This window comes from Nyctereutes procyonoides, unplaced genomic scaffold (genome assembly GCF_905146905.1).
Source record: "Nyctereutes procyonoides isolate TBG_1078 unplaced genomic scaffold, NYPRO_anot_genome, whole genome shotgun sequence".
Lineage (NCBI taxonomy): Eukaryota > Metazoa > Chordata > Mammalia > Carnivora > Canidae > Nyctereutes > Nyctereutes procyonoides.
The window spans coordinates 11,322,738-11,328,974 of NW_026575040.1; positions in this window are offsets into that span (position 1 = coordinate 11,322,738).

Sequence of the window (6,237 nt, forward strand, 5' to 3'; positions counted from 1 at the left end):
CCTACCCCTTGGTCTTTCTCAGACACTTCCCAGTGGGTCCAGCTTCCCAGGCATGACAGGCAATTCTGCAGAATTCGTCTGGTCTAGAGGGTTCTCTCCCAGCTTCCAGGAAGCCAGCAATGGGCTGGCAGGCAGGCCAGAGAGGCATTCTCAGTGACCTTTGGTTCCCTGGGAAGGACTCAAAACCAGTAAAAGTTTAGCAAGTACCATTTAATCGTTGCCAGAACTTTTTTTTTTTTTTTTTTTTTGGAAACACAGACTTTCTGGGGAATAAAATTTGAGAACTCTGTAAGAAAAGATCTGTGATTAGTTTGTTTTTTTCTTATAAAATTTCTAAGCCACCTGCTTTTGAGGAAATATGAAACAAACACAGTACCCTGTTATGCAACCTCAAATAAGTTGATTTCAGCTGCTAAACCTCAGTTTCCCCATCTGCAAATGCCACTGGCCAGTGGTTGGGTAGAAACTGGCAGTGGAGTAGAGACTCTGGCTGCTGAGAGGGAGGGTGTAAGCTGAGAAAATACTGTTTCCCTTGGATTTGAACCTGTGATTCAGGTGGCCCACCCAGAGTACCGGAGGCAAGAAGACAAAAACAGAGCTCAGAAACTCTGGGCTGGGGGGATGAGTCGGTTGGGAGTCAACCTTCGGCTCAGGTCATGATCTCAGAGTTCTGAACACCCTAGGAACCTTTGGCCTCCCAAGACACTCCTTTTGGGTTCCTGATCATTGTTTTTAAATCTTCTTTCCTTGGAGGTTCCTGGCATTCCATTTTCTCTCCCATCCTGAGAGAGGAAATGCAGTCATTGACATGTTAGTATAAAATATTTCTCAGGGATTTTTCCATGGAAACCTAAGCCTTTCATTCATTCCATGTTCATTATTTTTTTTTCTTTTTTTTTTTTTAAAGATTTTATTTATTTATTCATAGAGACACAGAGAGAGAATGAGAAGCAGACACAGGCAGAGGGAGAAGCAGGCTCCATGCAGAGAGCCTGACGTGGGACTCGATCCAGGGTCTCCAGGATCACACCCCAGGCTGCAGGCAGCACTAAACCGCTGCGCCACCGGGGCTGCCCTCCATGTTCATTATTGAACCCCATCCACAAGGATCTGGGCTGGGGACCAAGGATTCAAAGATTAAAAGAAAAAAAAAGCATAATCCCTGTCCTTAGGGTCCTCCCCTAATTTTCATGGGGTAGAAGAAATAACTTTTTTGGGTGGGGGAAGTGGAAATACTGCGTCTTTGGTTTGAAGTTCATGGTTTGCTGTTTTTTTTGTTTTGTTTTGTTTTTTTAAAAGATTTTATTTATTGGGACACCTGGGTGGCTCAGTGTTTGTCTGCCTTTGGCTCAGGTCGTGATCCCTGGGGTCCTGGGATCGAGTCCTGCATCAGGCTCCCTGTGAGGAGCCTTCCTCTCCTTCTGTCTGTCTCTGCCTCTGTCTCTCTGTGTCTCATGAATAAACAAAATAAAATCTTTTTTTTTTTTGAGAGAGAGAGAGAGCACAAGCAGAGGGAGCAGCAGAAGGAGAGGGAGAAGCAGATTCCCCAATGAGCAGGAAGCCTGACTCAGAGCTCAATCTCAGGACCCTGGGATCATGACCTGAGCAGAAGGCATATGCTCAACTGACTGAGCCACCCCAGGACCCCTCCTTTGCTGATTTTATAATCACTCCTCCTGTTGCCCTACAGCTTTGAGGTCATTAGAGAACTTTCAGAGCCATCATCTGAAAGCACCCCCCAAAGCCTGGATAATACTCATGAAAGCCTGAAAGGCATCTCTAGTTTTTCTATGAGAAAACAAAGCCTTAGAAAGTAAACTATGTGCTCATGGTCACACAAGTTGCTTTGGTCTCCTGGACTTAAACTTAGATCTTCTGGCATAGGTATTCTGAAAATACTGTTTGCCTTGGATTTGAACCTGCGATTCAGGTTACTACCTGGCCCAGAGTATGGGCTCAGGTCAAGATCTCAGAGTTCTGAGACCAAGCCGCCTCCCTGATCAGCGGGGAGTCTGCCTCTCTGTCTCAAGTAAGTAAATAAAAGCTTTTTGAAAAGAAAAACTTTGGGCTGAAATGGCCCAGACTCTGATCTTGACCTGTACCACTTAGACCTTGACCTTCACAGAAGCAGCAGGACCACGGGCAACAGTCACAACACAACCCCCAAGAGCTTACCATGAGGTTATTTGTCTTCTATAACACATCCTTGAAGTTGTGCATTAGTATCTCCACTTTACTGATGAACTGACTGATCCTCAGCTGGTAATCTGTGCAAGGTCACCAAATCAGAATCCCATCACAGGGCTGCTTCATGCTTTTCCCACCACCCATGCCATCTACCAGTAGCTAGGTGAGTTCCCCTAATATTTCCGAGCCACAGTTTTCTAATCCATAACTAAGAATAGCAGGAACAATGGGAGGACTGGACAAGAAGACATATTCACTGCCCAGGTAGGAAGAAGTAGGCACCTTCTAAATGCCAGCATCTTGCCTCCTTTCCTTCCTGAGACCTCTTGCACCCAAGTAGAACTTAGACCTATAAATGCCAAGAAAACACACGTCAGATACATCCTAGCCTTTGGGCCTCAAGGTCATCCTCTCTACCTGCCTTTTCTTTTTTTCTTTAAGATTTTATTTATTTATACATGAGAGACAGAGAGGCAGAAACATAAGCAGAGGGAGAAGCAGGCTCCCTTTGGGGAGCCCAATACGGAACTTGATCTCAGGACCCCAGGACCACGACTTGAGCCAAAGGCAGACACTCAACCACTGAGCCACCCAGGTGCCCCTCTACCTGCCTTCTTATTATCCAGGCTTTCCCAGTGGTAGGGGAGGTAGAGTTAGAATGGGGGGCCTGCCTGGAAGTAACCTGGCCCAGCCTCAGGATGCCAGGTCCCAGGAAGTGTTTCTCAAGAGTGAGGACATCTGACACTTTTCCTTACCCTAGGAATGACCCATCAAATGATAATGCATGTACAGTAAATCAGAGAGAAAGGGACAGGCACCACATAACCTAGAGAACCCAGGAATGGCCCAGTACCATTTCAATAGGCTTATGGATACCTACTACTGCAAATGTCCACCACTCATCAAGCTCTCTACTAGAGATGAGGGGGCTGCCAAGATAGAGAGTGAAGTTCTATTCACTTAGCAGGGTCTGTGACTACTGCTAGTCAGAGATTTCCCCATCTGGTAGGTAAGACTGCACGACAAGGGATTCCCAGGTTCAAGAGGACACAGAAGAGGCGCTCTGAGAACAGTCAGAAAGGTCAGGAAGCTGGGAAAGTGGGGTGGTTCCAGGCAAAGGGAAGAGAAACGTGAGAAGTTCAGAGGCGATGTGGAGCTGAGCACTGGGAGAGGAGAGGGACACTGAAAAGGCTACTGGACGCTTACCACAGTTGGGTAAGACAAAGACACAACTTCCCCACCTCCAGGCAGTCTGCCAGAGTTGTACACCCCAAACTCTTCTTACTTCAGCCTCATCTTTATCAACCCCAGGTCTGCACTGAAGGGTGCTCATGCCAGGCTGGGTGGGAGTTTTGCATTTATATGATCTCCAAATCCCCTTGGAGTCAGAGTTTCTCCCATTTCTGTGGCTCTCAAGGATATACAGAGAAATAAGTTGCTGCCCCTAAAGTGCTTATGGTCTGGTCACACATACATGAAGCTTTCTGAAGCATTAAGAATCCGTATAGAAGGTGTTTCTTTCGTTTTTTAAGAAAGATTTGTTTATTTATTCATGAAAGACACAGAGAGAGAGAGGCAGAGACATAGACAGAGGGAGAAGCAGGCTCCATGCAAAGAGCCCGATGGTGGGACTCAATCCCGGGACCCCGGGATCACACCCTGAGCCGAAGGCAGATGCTCAATCGCTGAGCCACCCAGGTATCCCAGAAGGTGTTTCTTATAAAGGCAAAAAAGAAAAAAAAAACAACAAAACAAAACTGGAAATCATGCAAATGTCTAACAAGAGATAAGTTAAATAAATTCTGGCCCATCTAATAGGGGTTAAGCAATCATTCAAAATTATGAGTAAGAAGGGTGCCTGCTGGCTCAGTTGATAGAGCATGCCCCTCTTGACCTCAGCAGTTTGAGCTCCAGGTTGGGTGTGGAACCTACTTAAAAAAATATATGACTAAACAATAAACCGGAATTTTATTTTGCTGAGTTGTTCTAACAACAACAACAACAACAACAACAATATATATATATATATATATATATATATATATATATATGACTAAAGAACTTAAAAGGAAAGGTTGGGGGGCACCTGGGTGACTCAGTTGGTCAGGCATCTGCCTTTGGTGCAGGTCGTGATCCCAGGATCTTGGGATTGAGTCCCACATTGGGCTCCCTGCTCAATGGGGAGCCTGCTCCTCCCTCTCCTGCCCCTCTCCCCTGCTCATGCTCTCTCCCTACTCTACACTGTCTCTCAAATAAATAAATAAATAAAATCTTTAAAAAAATGTTTGTGATAAATGTAAGAAAAAAAGGAATATTTAAATTTTTCGGCAATTTTGTTTTTTTAAAATATGCACAAAAAGACTAGAGGGAAATATTAATAATCTTGCTTTCCAGATTTCAAATTGTTTTCAAAACTATTATGTAGATTCCAACTATTCAACAATGAGCATGTATTGCTCTTATCATCTGAAAAGTAATAAAGATTATTTTAAAAATCATCAGCTTCATGTCATGGAAAAATAGTGATGAAGGTCAACAGTGGGCCTTGTTCTGTTCTGCTTTTTTAAGTAATTTCTACACCCAACCTGGGGCTTAAACTCAGGACCTTGAGACCAAGAGTCACATGTTCCACCAACTGAGCCAGCCAGGTACCCCGATTTGTCACCGCTTTGGGCTTCAGCTCCCTCATCCATGTAATGAAGACCTGAGGACAAGATGAGAACCCTTTCCTCTTTAAAAAATTCAGTCACTTCTTAGGATACCTGAATTTAGAAAACTGACCTAGCTCCTCTGCCTGGAAAAAGTGGGGCTGAGAAAGGATCTTGAGGGGAGGATTTGAATTCCATATGACGTAGGGAGGAGAGAAGAATATTGCTGGGCCAAGGTTGGAGGCATGCCTAATGAGGAGATCTATCCTAAGAGGGTTTAGGAGTGGGAATATAGCCAAATTGGGCTGAGGCCTCTGAAGGATGGTCAGAGTATCTGTAGGTTCATCAGGTTGGCTCCCTCTGGAGGTGCCAGAAGCTGGAAGAACCTAGAAATCTCTGGGTTAAGTGAAGCACCTATCACTAATAGTAGTACCTAATTCCTATAGGAGGCAGTTTCGTTTCCTTCCTAATGGGGCCTGAACCAAGAATTGGCAATGTGGGGGATGGGAAACCAGGGTGCTCCCGGTCTTGACATCAGAACACAGTAGGTCCGCAGCACACAATAGGCGTTGAGCAATTTACTGAAAAAATATGTCACTGGGAAGGATATCACCTATCTCTGGGCCTCAATTAACTTATCTGTGGAATGGCAGGTTAGGAAGGGGATGATAATTTGTTGGGGAGACTAAGTCAGAGGAACACTGTACGGGTCCAGCTTGATACTCCCGTATGGTAGTGCCAGCCCTATTTAGAGGTCAGCGTATCAAGGCTCAGAAGGGTTGAGTCACCCGTCCAAAGTGGCGCGGTCCTAACTGGTTCACAACCGCACACCGAGCTTCTCCCACTCCACTGACGCCGCGCCCTGCTTCCCATCTCAGACCCCAGGGGCCACGACCTGGTTCGGCGGGGAGAGGCCGAATCACACCCAGGGGCGCCTGCTGCCCGCCGGGGTCACACAGGATTCCCCTAAACCTCTCGGCAGTGTCTTCTCCAGTCCACAGGGAGCCTGCAGCCGGGATCCCCCGGGGTCGCGGCTGGGATTCCAGAACCGGGGTGCCGGGGAGGGCCCCGGGTCTTGGGCCGGGCTTGCTCCGCCGGGCTGGGCTCGGGGCTGCTGCACCTCGGGCGCGAGGCGAGCGGGGCGCGAGCGTGCACGCGGTGCAGAGGGGGCTGGCCCCGGCGGCGCGGCTCCCAGGCCGGGGGCGAACCTGCGAGCGGGGCGCGCGCTCCAGACCGCCGAGGGGCTCCCCACCGTCCCGCCAGGACGCGAGGCTGCTCTCCCCTCCCCCCGCCCTCGGGCTCCGCAGAGGAGGAGGAGGGGAAGGGGGGGCGGTATTTAAGCCGAGGGAAGAGAGGACCCCCAAAGAGGGGGTGGGGGTGGGGGTGGGAGGGAGGAAGGCGA